We start from the raw sequence: 18,653 nt of genomic DNA on the forward strand, positions 1-18,653 counted from the left end.
AGAATCAATTCCTACCAAAGGAGAACCAAGGCATGTGAGTGATCCATAGGATTTGTTTGCATAGATATTGTATGATACATGGACATAGAGTTGGGAGATCATGCCAAAGATATAGTGAAAGAGTCTGATCTTAACAACCTTGAGAATTCTTGGCCCTTCAATAATTGGGCAAGATCCAAGGACCTAGAGATGCCAAAGGACTCTTTCAATAAGGTAAAAAGAATTTCACGATCTTATAAACATTTGATTAGAGGATTCGAAGGTGTAGGATTGTTGACATAGTAAAATGACCACCCAGATAAGGGGAAAAAAGCATGTATGATCTAAAAGGGTACAAGCATAAGGGTCTAACTTTTGGGGATCAGTTGTAAGTGAAAATTATGTAATCCGCATGACGTATGAGAGAGGGATCATCTTCCAAAATAGAGAATGTATCAAGTGAATGTTTTTGGAAAGTAGATGGAATCTGATTTACTGTTTCCATGTCTATCTGTATATTGAATGTCTCTGATCATCTTTCCTTGAAGTTTGCAATACGAAATAAGAGAGAGAGAGAGAGAGAGAGTTCCTTTAAGAGCACACATTGAGAATATTTCCAAGTGTGGTGAGAGATTCTAGCAAAAACATCAACCCTTTGCCTTGGAACCTGCTCAATCCGAACATAAATGTGGAGTTCAAAATCCCATTAGCACCAGCGATCCTACAGGTTCAAAAACTCAATCAAGTTTGGTGACCGGAGCAATGGATGAATGTTAATCTTGTGCTATCACAATGGCAAAGGGGAATGTTGTGCAATGAGCATTGGTGCTCACACTTGTGTAGATCAAGACTGATGCTGCAATTCAAGTGATGGCTTAGGGAACACACGAAGAAAGATGCAAGCACAATCAAGAAGGCAACACCAAAAACTAGAGAGCTTATGACTTGTCACTCACAGGGGAATAGACAAGTGGAGAGGGTGAATAAGTTTTTGATCCAGATCTTGTACAAATTTGTCAGGCCGAATAGCTACTAGATGGAATTAAAGCACTATTTGATGGAAATTCAAAAATTGAAGTAAGAACCACGGTCACAAATACGAATAAAATTTTCCTTAAAATCCAAAAATCTATAAAGAAGCGAGTCTCAATCTTTTCGATAATCAACATAACATGTATGGTTGTGGAATTGTTTCAGAAACCTAATAAATCAGAAACAAATGTGGGCATGGCACATCACACGTAGCATAGGATATGTTGGGTGTAAAGGCCCTTCGCTTCACTTCCCGTATATATATTTTACTTGTACATGTGACCGCACCCTTGTGGGTGTAAGTGTACCGTACCCTAAAACATAAATACATTCTTTCATTCTTTGTGTGTACCACACTGGTACACACCCAACTCAAGCCTCTACTCTCTCTCTGCACTCTATACTACTGAACACACTCCATTCTCGTTGCACACACCACCTGGGCATTTTCGCTCCCCTTCAAACTGGTATCAGAGCTGTGGCTAAGGTGTGCACTCTTCTCAAAGCCTATGCGAGACATCGCCAGCTCTTTGCTTGTGAGAAATTAGGAAGTCATCATCTCTATTGGTCAGGCGGTAGCACGTGCAAGACAGGTCAACGCAGGACAGGTCGTCACGTTTCAGAAAGTGTGCTGGACAGACAAGCAACAGAAGTCAACGACACCAGGCGATAGGTCTCCATGTCACGTTTCAGCACAGGCAGACACGTTCCCAGTAGCGCAGTCACGTTTTGTGACCTCGGCAGGTCATGGCAGAAGCACAGTTCTCAGATTTGTGCAGATTTATGCACAGAAATTTGGGGCTTTTCACATTGGTGATGTATTTTGAGCCGATTGGTGCTTTGATAGTGGAATTACAGCAAATTCACTGCTGAGTAGGAGAAATTTGGACTTGGGATGTATCAAATGTTGTGAAAAGGCAGCTTCTCTTGGTACATGTATTGCTGAATGCTCATTGTGCAGTGAAACAGTGGCACATACAGCACTCGGGTTATTGCATTTGTGCATTACGGTGATGTATTATTGAAGTGGGAGCTATCTTGTATGCATATGTATCAGATTTGGTTTGTGTATATGCTATAATCAGCCCTTGGGACTGAAATTGCATTAAAATATCTGCTTCTTAGTCACATTTTGAAGTGCAAGTTTGTGTATTTGCTGTTATATACAGCAACCTTGCTATTGGCTGATTGTATTCATCATTTTATTGCAGAAATTTATTGCTGAAAATGACTGGAAGTGCATCCACTGCTAACACAAAGAATCTTTTTGAGATTCGCAAGTTTGATGGCAATGGCTTTGATCTTTGGAAAGATCGTATGCAAGGCATACTTTTTTTGAAGGATTGTGAAGATGCTTTGGTAGAACAAAAACCTGTTGGTTTGTCAGATGAGGATTGGGCTAAAATGAATAAAAAGGCCATTACTTACATCAAAATGGCAGTTACTGATGATATCTTGGTGATATCAAGGGACTCAACAGTGCATATGCAGTGGGAAATACTCAAGGCTACATATGAGAATACGACTCCTGTCAATCAGGTTCATCTCATGCGAAAGCTGGTCAACTTGAAGCTTGATGAGTCTACGCCCGCCTCAGAGCATTTGACTGCATTTACTGGTATTTTGAGTCAGTTACAGGATGCAGGCTTGCCAGCTTTTGATCCTAAGCTAAAGGCTATCTTCTTGCTCATGACTTTGCCAGATTCATGGGAAGCATTGGTTGTGTCATTGAGCAACAACCCCAACTTGACATTTGATGGTGTGCGAGGTTCTATCCTCAATGAGGAGATTAGCAAGTCCAGTGGGGAAAACAGTGGATCAGCCTATAATGTTAGAGGACGGACTGAAAAGAAGTCAAATTCTGCAAATAAGCATAAAAATTGCAGCAAAAGCAAGGAAAAACAGCAAGATGTCACTTGCTATCAGTGTGGACACAAAGGGCATAAAAAGCCCGATTGCAGGTACTATAAAAAGGAGCAAGAACGCAAGAAGCAGGCTAATGCAAAAGGCAAAAAGAATGAGAAGGATGTCAACTCTACCCCTCAAGAAACAGAGAAGGCAAATATGGTATCTAGTGTTGTCATTGAGGAGATAGAAGAAGATAAAGATGCCGATTTGCTGATTACATCTGCAGATCCACATGCTATGGCAGTGGAAGTCATGTATATCACTAAAAGGGATGTGATAGATGCCTTGTTGTCTGCTCATGATGGTCTATCACAATCGTGGATTGTTGACAGTAGTGCTTCATTTCATCTAACTCCATCTTTGGAGTGTTTTTCTTCTTATGCAGCAGGTAACCTTGGGAAAGTTTACCTAGGGAATAATCATGCATGTGATATTGAAGGAGTGGGCACCATACACTTGGCTCTTGAAAATGGCCAAGAATTGATTCTTCATGATGTTATGTATGTACCTGGCATTAAGAAGAGCTTGCTTTCTGTTGGGTAGTTAGACAGCAGGGGCTACTTTACTACTTTTGGTGGTGGAATGTGGAAAATACAGAAAGGATCCATGCTGGTCACTAGAGGTGGTAAAAAGGGAACTCTATATTATCTTCACTACAAGGCACTTCTTGGAAAGTTTGTTGCAGTTGCAGAAGTGCAATCACACATGGAGTTATGGCACAAGTGTCTTGGACACATGAGCCAAAAGGGTTTGGATGCACTTTCTTCACTTGGAAGAGTTGATGTAAAAAACTCAAAGCTTGACTTTTGTGATGATTGTGTCTTTGGAAAACATGTAAAGAGTTCATACTCTCATGGAGCCTCTAGGAAGGCATGTATCTTGGACTTAGTCCATTCCGATGTATGTACCATGCCAATAAAAACTCATAGTGGTTTTCGTTATTTTGTGTCTTTTATTGATGACCACTCTAGAAAGCTATGGGTTTATTTGCTTAAGCAGAAAAGTGAGGCATTGGATGCTTTTAAAAGGTTTTATGCATTTGTTAGCACTCAAAAGGGCTTAAAACGGAAATGCATAAGAATAGACAATGGGGGAGAGTATGTATCTAAACAATTTAATAGTTTTTGTGATGAAAATGGGATTAAATGGGAGCTTACAGCCCCTTATAATCCATCATCTAATGGTGTGGCTGAGCAAATGAATCGCACTCTATGTGAGAAGATTTGGTGCATGCTGTCCACAACTAATCTCCCGCAATTGTTTTGGGGAGAGGCACTTAAAACCACAGTGCATATTTGTAACCGATCTCCACATCGTGGACTTGATAGTGGCATCCCTAAAGAGGTTTGGTCTGGCAAACCTGCTTCATATGACCACTTAAGGGTCTTTGGTTGTGAATGCTACATACATGTGCCTGTTGATAGCAGAACCAAACTTGACATGAAATCCCTCAGAGGCATCTTCATGGGTTATGGAGATGATGGTGAAATGGGTTATAGAGTTTGGGTTCCAAGCATGAAAAAGGTGCTACGTAGCCGAGATGTGGTATTTACTGAATCAAAGCTGCTGAAAAATGCCACATCTAGTGATGTAGACAAAAGGAAAGTGAAATTTCAGCATGGCCAGTCACATGAACAACCATCAGCCACTGAAAATTCAGCTCCATTTGATGTTGGTTATGATAATCAGCGTGTCATTATTTAGCCAGATGCAAATGGGCAGTAAAGGGATGCTGAAAATTAGTTTGAACAACAAAATCAGCATGCTGAAAATGAATTACAGTAGCCTGAAAATGAATTACAGCAGCCTGAAAATGAATTACAGCAGCCTGAAAATGAATTACAGCAGCCTGAAAATGTATTACAGCAACCTGAAAATGCAGTTCAACAGCCAAATCATGAGGTTATTGACATTCCTTTGGATGTAGATCCATTGCCTGATAACATAGATCATTCAGTGAGAAGGTCTACACGTGTCAAGAGACTATACGAAGGTTTGATCCCTCTTTGGACTACATTTTACTCACAGATGAGGGTGAGCCTCTCACATATAAAGAGGCATTGTCATGTGAGTTAAAGAAAAAGTGGGAGCAAGCTATGCAGGAAGAAATGAAGTCATTGTATCAGAATGATACTTGGGATTTGGTTTCATTGCCCAAAGATAGGAAAGCTATTCCTAACAAGTGGGTCTACAAAATCAAATGTGTGGATGGCAAACCCAAATACAAAGCCAGGCTTGTGGCTAAGGGTTATACACAGAAAGAGGGGATTGACTTTCAGGAAGTCTTTTCACCTGTTGTCAAAATGACCACTCTTCGTGTATTGTTTGCTATTGTAGCATCTATGGATCTTGAGCTGGATCAGATGGATGTTAGAACTGCATTCTTGCATGGTGATTTAGAAGAAGAGCTGTATATGCAACAGCCAGAGGGCTTTGTTATGCCAAGAAAGGAGCATTTGGTGTGCAAGCTTAAGAGAAGCTTGTATGGTTTAAAACAGGCTCCTAGACAGTGGTATAAGAAATTTGATGCCTTCATGCTCTCACATGGGTTTAAAAGAAGCAATGCAGATCACTGCTTATACACAAAGAAGGCTGATGATGGAAGCCTTATTATCCTTGTGCTTTTATGTGGATGATATGCTTATTGCTAGTAAGCATAAGAACCAGGTTAATGCATTAAAAAGACAGTTGAATTCAGCCTTTTCCATGAAGGACTTGGGTGTAGCTGAACATATTTTGGGCATGCGTGTGACGAGAGATAGAGAGCAGAAGCTCTTATTTCTCTCACAAGAAAAGTACATCAGCAAAGTACTTGACCGTTTCTCTATGGCAGTGCTAAGCCACTTGGTGTTCCATTACCACCATACCTTAAGCTCAGCAAAGCAAATTGCCCAAAAGATGACAAGGCAGCCAGCTCTATGAAGGGTGTTCCTTATGCTTTAGCTTGTGGGTCACTCATGTATGCTATGGTTGCCACTAGACCTGACATTGCTCATGCAGTGGGAGTTGTAAGCAAGTTTATGTCAAATCTTGGCAAAGCACATTGGGAGGTAGTGAAATGTATCTTTCGGTACCTTAAAGGCACACAAAGAAAATGTATTTGTTATGGAAAGGGTACATTAGATCTGCATGGATATTGTGATGCAGACATGGCAGGTGACTTAGATACTCGCAAGTCTACTAGCGGGTACATATTTACCTTGACTGGTGGGGCAGTTTCTTGGTGCTCTAGATTGCAAAAGATAGTAGCACTTTCTACCATTGAGGCTGAATATATTTCAGCCACTGAAGCTTCAAAAGAAGTTGTTTGGCTTGGTCGCTTGGTCAAGGATTTTGGGCTGCCCACCAAAACACCTATACTTGGATGTGATAGCCAGAGTGCCATATGCTTGGCTAAGAATGCCATGTTTCATGCACGTACCAAACATATCGATGTACGGTACCACTTTAACAGACAGGTGCTCGATGATGGTCTAGACACACTGACTAAGATCAAAACACAAGATAACCCTGCAGATGCTCTCACAAAGAGTCTTGCAAAGGCTCAGCATGAGCATTGCATTCGAGTAGTGGGAGTTGGTTAAAGGTTCGCTCATGACCTTTAAGTGGGAGGTTGTTGGGTGTAAAGGCCCTTCGCTTACTTCCCGTGTATATATTTTACTTGTACATGTGACCGCACCCTTGTGGGTGTAAGTGTACCGTACCCTAAAACATTAATACATTCTTTCATTCTTTGTGTGTACCACACTGGTACACACCCAACTCAAGCCTCTACTCTCTCTCTACACTCTCTACTGTTGAACACACTCCATTCTCGCTACGCACACCACCTAGGCATTTTTGCTCCCCTTCAGGATAATGAATGTCAAAGAAAAGAAATGATGAAGATCCCATATCACTAAGAACATGTCTGCAAGTTCAACTCCAAAGAGAGTGAACACAACAGTAAAACAAGGAATCAAAAATCACCACTAGTGAAATTGACCCTAAAATCCCACTAAGGGGGGAGAACTAGGCTCAAACAACATCCAAGAGGATGACCAAGCACAGAGCCCAGAAAACCAATTCAATATTCATTTGGAGATCACTGTGGTGCAGAGAGTTAGATTTGAGAAGGGCGAATCATCGCATTCCTATCAATTCGTTCAAACAAAGCGGAACAAACATTGAGGGTATACTAGCTAATCTCCCAGAACTCGAGGATCTTAACTCCATTGCTCCGAAATACCTCCAAGGAGCAATGAGTGAGGATGAAATTGGAGAAGAAAAGAATCAAGAATTTGTTCAAAACCCAAACAAAGAAAGAGGCACACACATAGAACCGGAGCGACCGGAGCGAGACGGACTAAATCCGGGAGCTGTACGAATGACAAGGAACAAGGCACAGACATAGAGCCATATTTAGAAATCAACAATCGTGGATATTACACAGTGCCAAATAGCCCACAAAAGGAGGGTGAAGAGCCAAATGAAGGAGCACTAGAGAGTCCACCAAGACTTCCAAAACCATCGGTACCACCAGTGGCACACCCAAATGTGGCCAGTTTGAAATGTATGTTTTTGGAATTTTGTGAAAAAGAGAAGGGAGATCTGGACAGTCATGTGGCCCAATTAGAGACACGATGGCAGGAAAGCGGCTTCAACACTTTGTTTGAAGACCAAGAAAAGCTCCAACAATTAAGTAGAACACTTGCAGGTAAAGCAATGAGATGGTTCACCCAGTATGGATTGGCAAATTTTACAACATACAATGAGCTGAGGATGTCATTTCTAGAAGGATTCAGAAAGGAGAAGTCTCCAAGTGATGTTTGGAAAAATTTGAGGGAATTGAAATAGAAAAAGCTATTAGTGGGGGATTATGCTCAGAAATTTCTCAATTTGAATGCAAGACTTGACTCATTGAAAGACCAACACCAAAAACAATGGTGAACTATTTCTACAAGGAACTGCAGTCATAGATTAGAGGTGTAGTTAGTGGCATGGCTATTCTAGCAGGTTAGAATGGATTTAACACTCTCATAGAGGCAGCCAAACATGCGGAAAGACGAATCGGAAAGTGAGTCCAATTCCGAATCTGCCACAAGCAATGACAATTCCAACAATAATTTGGATGATGATGAAAAGAAAAAGAAATGAAAGAAGAAGAAGAGGGTAGCAAAGAAAACAAAAAAGAAACTCTGGAACCTAGGAATGACAAGCAACTGACCATAGTTGTACAGCGAAGCTCCTATATCAAAAGATCATAACTCGGTTTGGATGTTTGATTGAATTGGTATCGGATCAAGGAGGCCACTTCTTGGGAAGGGCAGTAAAGAAGCTAATGACAATTCACACGATTGTACACAAAGTGGCATCACCATATCACCCACAATGTAATGGGCAGGCAAAAAGCAACAATAAATCAATCAAACACATTTTAAAAATGATAGTGTCAGAAAATAAGAAGGACTGGGATACCAAACTTGACTCAGCATTGTGGGCATTCTGGACAGCATACAAAGTCACCACAAAGATGACACCATTTTGACTGGTCTATGGATTAGAAGTTGTCGTTCCAATGGAGTTCATTGTGGGCAGCCTGTGGATCAAAGGAGAGAAATTGGATTCAAAATAGTCAGTGGAATTTTTCCAAGAGCAACTCACACACCTTGAAGAAGATCGGTTAAAAATATGGTATACAACACAAATTATTCAATCATGAAGATAGGCATGGGTGAGAAGAAACATAAAATACAAGTTGTTTAAAGAAGGAGATTGGGTTTTGATGTTCAACTCCAAGTTGGGAAAATTCTTGGGTAAACTGAAGTTGTGCCTTAAAATCATTAAGGATATGGGTCAAGGGACGTTCTGGTCAAGGGATATGCATGGTTTTGTTCTACCCAAACCCATGAATGGTTTTTTTGCTAAAGCCTTTTCTCGGTCTACGGAACAAGTTTGACAGGTCGAAAATACTCGAATCGACTCAAAATGGATCTAACAAATCAGAGTTTGTTAGAGTTGAGTCCAATGGTTTCGTACATGTGGAAGTTACCATTTAAAAATTTGTACTCCCATTGCGTGAATACTCACAATCCCTACAACTCTGTCCTTTAAACACAAGTTTGGATTCCTCATCTTTGTCAATCGCATCAGATTCTCCTTCAGCTCGCTTAGCATGCGAGGTGCACTATGTAATCTCCCTGAAGATGAAGACAGTCAGCTCAAGGAGAAGGCTAAAAGTAGTTCAACAAGTCTATGAGTGATTGGAACTGGCTTCAACTCAACCATGAAGAAACGTAGAGTGACATGGGCGATGCAGTGGTCACTTAGGAGCCAAGCCCCGAAGAAGATGATCAAACAAGATGAAGAACAAATGGTGGAGCCTGTCACAATTGGTAAGAGACTGTCTCTCAATACTTCGACATGTTTTACGGATTTTAGGTTTAGTTTGGATGACGGTGTGGTACAAAATGCAATTTGGCTATGCAATATGAGATTGCATGCATAGCACAAGCTACCATGGTGGATGTGGGTGATGAGCATGGAAGCAGAAGAATAGTTCTACCACCTTCAGAGTACGGGGGGTAGTTTGACGTCGAGCCTACCAATCACAATGGAATTGATTTCCAGACCACCAAACAGGTACACAGACAAGATCATGATGAAGGAATTTGACCCTCGGGTTCACTTTAAGGGATATTTTTTGGTGAAAAATGCACAAGGTGAGCAGCGGAAGGAGCAATGTTACTAGTTTTTGGAAAGGGTTCTACTGCTGTGAGATGAAACATGATTGTTTCTCATCCAACAACTATGCACTGATGCACTATGCCAAGACAAGCCACAGGGTAAACTGGGCATAAATTTTCATGGATAGGATCATGGGGAGATCACAAACAAAGATAAGAGGAGAAGTGTTCAACACTGTAAACTTTGTTCAACTCTATTTGCTCTTTTATCCAAATGCCCAATGTCCCGAGCCTTGACAATGCATCCCAAAATCGTTCGAAGAAGAGGTAGATATTAAAATGAAGTTTTGCAGGAATCTGAGAGATAGGAGCAGTTTGATGCTTTATTGAAGGTAGGGTATACAGTAGAGGAGATTAAGGAGTACCTAGAAAACAAGAACAAAGGATTAAATGCACCACTAGATGTAATTAAGGTTCAAGAGAATCAGGGGGAAAAGCCAAAGATCAAGAGGAAGATTCTCCAAGTGAAAACCACACCAAGGAGGCCTAATGACCCAAAAGACTAGAAGAAGATTTTATTTCCCATAGATGAACAATCAAAAGAGGTAGAGAAGGAACCAAAAAAGGAGGAGCAGATGCAAACGGGGCCACAGATACCAGAGAATGACACAGTACAAGAGATACCAGCACAACCAATGGAGCTAATGGATGAAGCTATAGAGACATAGGCCAAGGAACCTTCATCTCCAGTGGAAGGGAGACATGAGACAAAATCGGAAGATGAACCCCCAAAACAAACTTATATTTCATATAATGGGGCAAGAAAGGCACTATAATTTTGGAAAATTTCCATCAACAAGAAGAGCACAGGAGCATCCAAATGGAGTTAGTGTATGATGAATGGAAATTTTTAAAAAAAGATAATGACATTTTGGGACAAGTCTCAAAGAGGATTTGTGGTTCTCAAAGCCCAGGAAAGGAGGATTATGACAGAAGAATATGATGAGCAAAAGGCAAGCATGGAACAATCTATCCTACAGTATAAAGAACAACTAGCAGAGAAGGAGGCCATGGAGTAGAGGCTACAAATTTGGTCCAAGGACATAACTAGACATGTGGGGGAGGAAATAGACCAATTGGCATAGGCAAACAAAAGTTTGCAGGTGGAAAATATTATGCTGAAGGATTAGCTGTCAGCATTAAACCCATGGAAAAACAACTAAAGACCATGGTAGATGAGGAAACTTAAATAATGGGAACCTTCATGCCATCTTTAGAGGTGGAAATTTTGAAAGTTCAAGTATTAGAGTACATGGCAGGTTTATGGGCTCAAATCCAAAACAAACTAGTCCATCTAGAAAAACAAAAACTACATGCCTGGGGCTATAAAAAAGAAGCCACAACAAACTTCCTGTTGAGAAAACAGATGGAGGAATTGCAAAAAGAAGTCTATGACTTGAGATGCAAGGTCCCTGTCATGGAGAGTTCTAGGATGACAGACTCATTGATGGAGGGAGACAACCCACTATGCCTTGGGGAAACAGAAACTTCTTTGGCCAGGTTAAGCTTTCCTTTAAGAACTCTTTTGTCACCAAATTTTGCTAACAAAACAATTGTATTACTAAATATTGCAGGACAAAGAGTAGATCTAGAGCAATTGGAAATTCCAGTAAATCTACCCATGGAAAGACAAAGTAGCTACTAAAACCTTGAGCAAAGGTTTCTGTATTTCTCAACCTGTTGAGCATGAATTGATACCCAAACAAGAAACAGGAATGGATGCTGCCATTCTTCAAAATTTAGATGATTTAATTCAAAATGTTGCTGATAGTTGTGAAAATATTTCCCCTATTGATGATGATATGACCAAGGTAGGACAGAAGCTGAAAATTCAATTGTTGTCGTATTCAAATTTTGAAAGTGTGGAGGAGGAACCTCATGTTCTTGAGAAGTCTGAAATAGAGGAACAACCTATAGAAAATTACAGTCCAGTACTGCACATGAATGTGGATTAACTATGTCCCATAGAAATTAAAAAGTAATCAGAATATATTGACTGTTGTTATTTGGCACATTTTTGAATTGTATTCAAACTCTATATTGTAGTTGACAACCACGTTTCAAAGTAAATGGAATCTTGGTACTGCACCAAGCCCTTCCATTTATTTTTCAACATGGTCCTAGCTTGGTGAGGTGTTGCACTAGAAAGGGGGTTAATTATAGTTGGAGGATGAAGAACATTAGAAACCTGGCTCTTATGGGTTTTGGTCAGAAATTTTGTTCCAAGAATTTCTAGCCATCGAGATGTGACAGGTGCTGACAGAGGAAAATTACCACCCAGATAAGGGGAAAAAAGCATGTATGATCCAAAAGGGTACAATCATAAGGGTGTAACTTTTGGGAATCTATTGTAATTGAAAAATATGTAATCCGCATGATGTGTTAGAGAGGGATCATCTTCTAGAATAAAGAATGTATCAAGTGAATGTTTTTGTAAAGTAAATGGAATTTAATTTACGAGTTTCCATGTCTATCTGTATACTGAAAGTCTCTAATCATCTTTCCCTGAAATCTACAATACAAAATGAGAGAGAGAGAGAGAGAGAGTTCCTTTTAGAACACACATTGAGAATACTTTCGAGTGTGGCAAGAGATTCAAGTAGAAACATCAACCCTTTTCCTTGCAATGTGTTTAATCCGAACACAAATGCGGAGTTCTAAACCCCCTTAACAAGGATATCATCACATTCAAGTTAAGCCTAACACCAATCTTGTGAAAAAGAACACACGAGCTCTAGCTGTGCCTAGATATCAATTGAGATATGATGCCATAATTTGAGGCAAACATGATTGGGAAATAGCTAATTATTGTAATTTTTATTATAATATGCTGATCAGTTTCAATAAGACTAGAAGAGATTACACTTTATCATGAAAACTAGACTAATTGAGCTTTTAACTAATAGGGGAATAGCCTATTGAATCATATCTAGGAAAATTTAATCAAACCAATTTACCATGTTTACAAAAAAATTAATGCTCATCAAAATAGGATGGGCATGTGGTCATGTGCATGGATAGAAGCACGTTTCCTCAAATAGCACAAAGGATGATGTGGGAATTGGTGATAGTGTGGTAAGTTGCCATGTGCTACTAATGACTACTTTCAATGGCATGGAAATGTTAATAATGTGGCTCCATGCTACCGTGTTTTAACCTTCTAACATGGTAGATAAGGTGCCATGTGTTATTGTGCTATGATCGAACTAATTTTCCATGTGTTAGGGTGTTGGGTGGTCTTGCATGTGTTGCCACTTTTGCCTCCACATCATCATTGTGTAGATTACCAAAAGAAAATTTAAATATGTTGGTAAACAAAGTAGTTGTTATGTAGAAGAAGAAAGTCTTTAAAGCACACTAGCTAGTGTGAAGGCAAAGTTATGGGAAGTGAGAGGGTGATGGTGAGTAATAAGAAAAATGTAAGGGAATTCAAATATGATACTTCGAGACTTGATAATTGTGTAATGATTCGTGGATTAAGGATTAGCCTTGATCCTTATATAAGTGCATATTAGCCTTACAAGCCCTAAAGAGAGGCCACACATTGATGGAGTAAACATGGGCCATGGGCCATAATAGGTATAAGGGCATAGAAAATGAGGTTGACAAGAGTTCACATGGATGGAGTTTACGGTTATAGATGGAGATATGAGATAGAATGGCACCAAAGAGATTGAAGCCACAAGCAACATAAAATAAGGTGGTGGTACTCTTAATGGAGAGGCATAGAGGGCTGGAATTGGAAATTGCTATACTACATTGCATGGAGCTACCCACCTTGATTGTAGGAGTACAAAAGAGGCTTTTGGAGCCACATGGAGTTGGTGGACATGATCACCATTGAATGTGATGCTCTGGCATAACTTGAATGGAGGCTCATGATGTTGAATGAGCCTTGGAAGAGTTGCAAGTGGTCAGATCCAATACATAGTGAGGTTGACCATGGAACATGAAGCTCCATAGAGCTCCAAAGCTCACTTAGGATCTTATGGGCCAAGGCTTTTGGAGCCTTTGAAAGGTCTTGATATTCATATTGCATGTGCCCCTAAGCTATGCTTGTAATAAGGCTATTGCCAATCAAAGCTTGAAGATTGTGGGTGATGATACAAGGAGTTCTAAAGAGACTCAACTCTACCAAATGGAGACCTCCAGCTATGCTATCCTTTAATGGCTTTGCTTTGACCCAATCCCTCATATACGATGTATGTATTTTGGTAAAATTATGTTGTCCTAGTGAGAATTCTACAGGTGTCACTCATATTTCTCCCACGAGACATTAAACGGGCACCTTTTTCATTGTGCATGCCATGGAGGAGGGTGGAACTCAAGGTCAGATGGTGCATGCAAGTGGAGATGGATCTATTGATCTTAAGGAAGCATGGCAAGCAACCTTGAAGATTACAACCCATAGGGATAGTTGCCAAACATTGAATAGATATAATTTATATTTTAATCGTGCAAAACGTCATCAAGGAAAAGGATTATCTACAATTTAAGAGTGGAAAAGGATTATCTACACTTAAGCGAGGGAAACACATATTTATGTAACATCTCTAAATCTAAGCTATACTCCTTGTATAGGCTTCTATTATGTAGTTCCTATGCTCACATATGCACATATTACTTTGATATTTTTAGTTTTCTTTTTCAATTTTTGTTGCTATCATACACACCAAAAATTCCAAAAATATTTTATGCATGCACGCTCTAGTTATCCAATGCAATTTATACATACACACACACACACACACACACACACACACACACACACACACACACACATAGGGCATAGGATCAAACCCTAACCCTAACCTTAAGGGTTAAAGATGTATATATTTGATACAAACAAATTTCTACTCCAAAAAAAATAGAGTATACATACATCATCATGTACACTACATCATAGTCTACAGTTAGCTATCACTTGTTCACTTCATACTCTCCCCCCCGATCCTCCAGCATAGAGGGACGACTTTCATTGACAACATTTTGAGCCCTTCCCCCTACTCCCATCATGCCTCTTCTGCTTTTTGGCTATGCCAACTATGGATACCCATCAATACCCTAATTTATGTCTTCAAAACCCCCTACCCCAGGTTATGTCTTCAAAATCCCTTAGCTTCTACCCTAAGCCCCTATGTATGCCTCCAATATAACTTATCCCCTTTTGCCAATAATAGTCCCATCATGTGCTTCCTTAATGTGGGGATTCTCATTGATCCCCCGAATAAATGAAGGGAAAAGATCCAAAGGTCAAGAATTGATTATTAAAAGGAAAAAAGCCAAATTACAAAATGAACAACCATTATTCAAAGGAAGGACAATTGTGAAGGCTCTTGAATACTTGTGAATACTCTTGAATAATTTGAAAGACACTCAAAATGCTGAAAGGAGAAAAAAGAGATGCACAAGGAGACTATTTTCTTAACAAGGAGAGATATGACATGTAGACATAGATGTCAAAGGTCTGAGAATCATAAAGTTGTAGATAGACAAATGTGTGGGTAGTGTTCAGTGCAAATCCATTTGTACCTATTGTGATAATGTCATACCAAAGGGGTATCTCCTTGCATGCATAATGGAAAACTTCATATGAAATGATAGAAAGATAGATGTGCATTCACCATGTGATGGTATGCATCGCATGTGTGCACCATCCATCTATGATTTATTGGTTTTGCATCACCTAAATGCTAAAAGATTGAATAATATTGGTGATTGATTCCAAGGTTTCTTATGCTTGAAATATTTTGCATTATTGATGGATGTTGTGAATTAAGGGGAAGAGTAACCAATCGGGCGATAACTACTGGTGGCAAGCATGATTCTCCATATTTTGTGTGCGTAAGGCACAACCAATGATGCTGGGAATAAACAAGGCTTACTTCAAACCCACTCTTTCAATTGGTTTGTCTATGTTTTCCCGTCTCAAGATTAAAGTCGAGTGGTAAAGTAGGATCTAATGTAACATTATGGATCGAGCCAAGGGCTACATTCAACAACACTCACATGCACATTTCATTCCCATATTTTTGTTCTCTAGTCCCAAGGGTTATCTATACTTGGACAAAAACAAGGGCCATTAGAGTGGTCTTGCTTAGAAAGAGAGCTCCTCATCAAAGTGCTGCTCTTTAGAAATAGAGAAAGAGAATGAAATTGCTCTATACAAAACCTCAAAACATAGTTGTATGCTCTTTGGACCAAAGGTTCATGGCTCTCAAGGCACACAAATTGATTTTGATTATGGAGGGAGTAAGATGATGGTGGCAGGGTGAGTTAACTAGAGAGAATATCAACCTCTCCATTAAGGATCCCTCTCCTTTGTGCTTAGGACAGCCAATAATGAACAATACATCGCTTAACTTGGCCAACAATTCTCATGTTCCATGGACAAGAAAATGAGGATAGCCATGAAGGAACAATGCATCCCTTATCTTCGACAAGAATTCTCATCCCACCCATGTACAAGAAAATGATATTTCTTTCATCATAATTTGTGTATTGTTGGGGATGGGCTTACCCCTTGTTTATTGGCAACCCTCGTTAAGAGTGTCCCTAGAAATCCATGACAAGGATATGACTCTTTAGATTGGAAGTTTAATGAGGAAGTGGAATTCCCAAGTTTTGACTAAATATTAAAGTGCACCATGAATCATGCCCTGAACTCAAAAATGTTTCTACCAAGTTTTTGAATTTGTGACTTGTGAGTTTGAAAGGTCACTTGACCTTTTGGAGTAGAATAGATTAGATTTGATTGTGTGACATCACTTGTAATGTGTAGTGTGTGGAACAAAAGGCTAACTCCACCTATAATGCATGTTGCCAAAAAAATCAAATCAATACATGTGTACTCTTGCCTGCCTCTATCGTTTGGTCATTGTCTCTCACCCACTCTCCCATGTGAAGTCTAACATGTAGAACTCACCACCCAACCATCAAGCATTCAGCTCATTCTTAAGCACTAGTGGTTACAAGTAAGACACACAATGTGACTATAGGTAGAAGACACAAGTAATGACATGTGGCTTGACTTTAGGTCAAGAGATCTCCTTGGAGATTAAGTGTCACTCTAGATAAGTAGGCCAAGAGATCTCCTTGGAGATTAAGTGTCACTCTAGATAAGTAGACCTCCATGTCTTGACTAGAGGTCATAGGGTAGAAACACATGGCTTGACTCTAGATTTGACTTTGTGTCCCATAGCATGAAAGAAACAGGGAGTCTAGGACAGTAGAATCCATGTCTGATACCAAATCCCATCCTTTGGGTGCATTGATCTAGCTCGCTAGGAATTGCCATGCCTTTAGTATAATCTACTATTGAAGCACTGGGCCTCGACATGGAACACCCTATGCCAATCTATAGTCACAATCCACTACCATAATTAGCAACAAGCTCCATTCCCTTCTAAACATCCATATCTCTGGTTACAATTACCCTTCCTAGGTTACTGACTCCACCCACTTGCTTCTCTCTTCACTCATAGGTGTGTGACTAGCCAACCTGCATTAGCTAGCGATGGTGCATTCACCCCCCCCTTTACACGTTCATGTCCTTGAAAATAAAACCACGAAAGCTATTCTTTAAGTTAGTAACTTGTTGCTATGTTGAATCCTTCCAAGTGATATATTACTTAGTAATAATTCTATTCCAGATTTTTTTGGGTCTTTTTGTATAGAACGTTTTTAGGTTCATGTGAACGTAGGTCAAATCTCCCAACTTTATCAGCTCTCTAGGAGATATGAACTTGAGAAGACCCAATGGACATTTCACACTCTTCCAGTGGACATATATTTCAGATTATGACCATATGTGCATTAAATAGTTACGATCCCAGATTCCACCTTCTCAAGAGGTCACGAGCATCATTTCATACATTTGCAAAAAAATGGTAAGAAGACTTATCTATACTTGTTTTATATAGACTTTATGAAGATCACACTTTGCACGAATTATTAGATACAAAATGAATGGACTTGCAAGATGCAAGAAACAATGAAAGCAAGAGAAAATAAAATGCACGCTCCTCTAAGTGTAAGACTTCTATCGGTAGTGATATGGCATTGGTAAAACAAGAGAGAGGCCATGTAAAACAGAGGGTCCACATGAATTGAGATAGCAATATGCTCATCGAAGGCTTATCAAATTGGAAATCCTTGGCCTGCTAGAATTTGGAGGAAAATGTTGGGGAAACCACTTCTAAACAAGCTCCATTCCCTTCTAAACATCCATATCTCTGGTTACAATCACCCTTCCTAGGTTACTGACTCCACCCACTCGCTTCTCTCTTCACTCATAGGTGTGTGACTAGCTAGCTTGCATTAGCTAGGGATGGTGCATTCTCCCCCCCCTTTACACATTCATGTCCTTGAAAATAAAGCCACGGAATCTTTTCTTTAAGTTAGTAACTTGTTGCTATGTTGAATCTTCATGAAGCCTATCCTTCTAGGTGATATAATACTCAGTAATAATTCTATTCTAGTTTTTTTTGGGTCTTTTTGTGTAGACCCTTTTTAGGTTCATGTGAACGTAGGTCAAATCTCCCAACTTTATCAGCTCTCTAGGAGATACGAACTTGAGAAGACCCAATGAACATTTCACACTCTTCCATTGGACATATATTTCAGATTCTGTAGGACTTAAACACACACAAAGACACACATGCATGCATGTGCTCAAAACAATGATCCCAAAATTGTTGGTTAAATACCAACCTTACACTTTGATAATGAACAATATGTTCAAGGAGACATAATGTCATTAGAGAGATTTTGAATTGTACGTAATCTAAAATAAAGACAGTTAACTTCTAAATCCCAAAGATTGAAAACACGACTGACAAACTATGTATGCACTCTTTCATAGTTTCTCCACCATCCACAATGATATCCTTACCATTCCATTCCACAGCCAATTACATGATAAACACAACTCATTACTATTTTCACAAATCTCTAATCCAAATCATTGATAAGAGTATATGCTCAATACATGTTTTTAGCATTGTAATG

This window comes from Dipteris shenzhenensis, chromosome 21 (assembly GCF_047967505.1).
Source record: "Dipteris shenzhenensis isolate YYH24624 ecotype China chromosome 21, Dip_SZ_1.0, whole genome shotgun sequence".
Lineage (NCBI taxonomy): Eukaryota > Viridiplantae > Streptophyta > Polypodiopsida > Gleicheniales > Dipteridaceae > Dipteris > Dipteris shenzhenensis.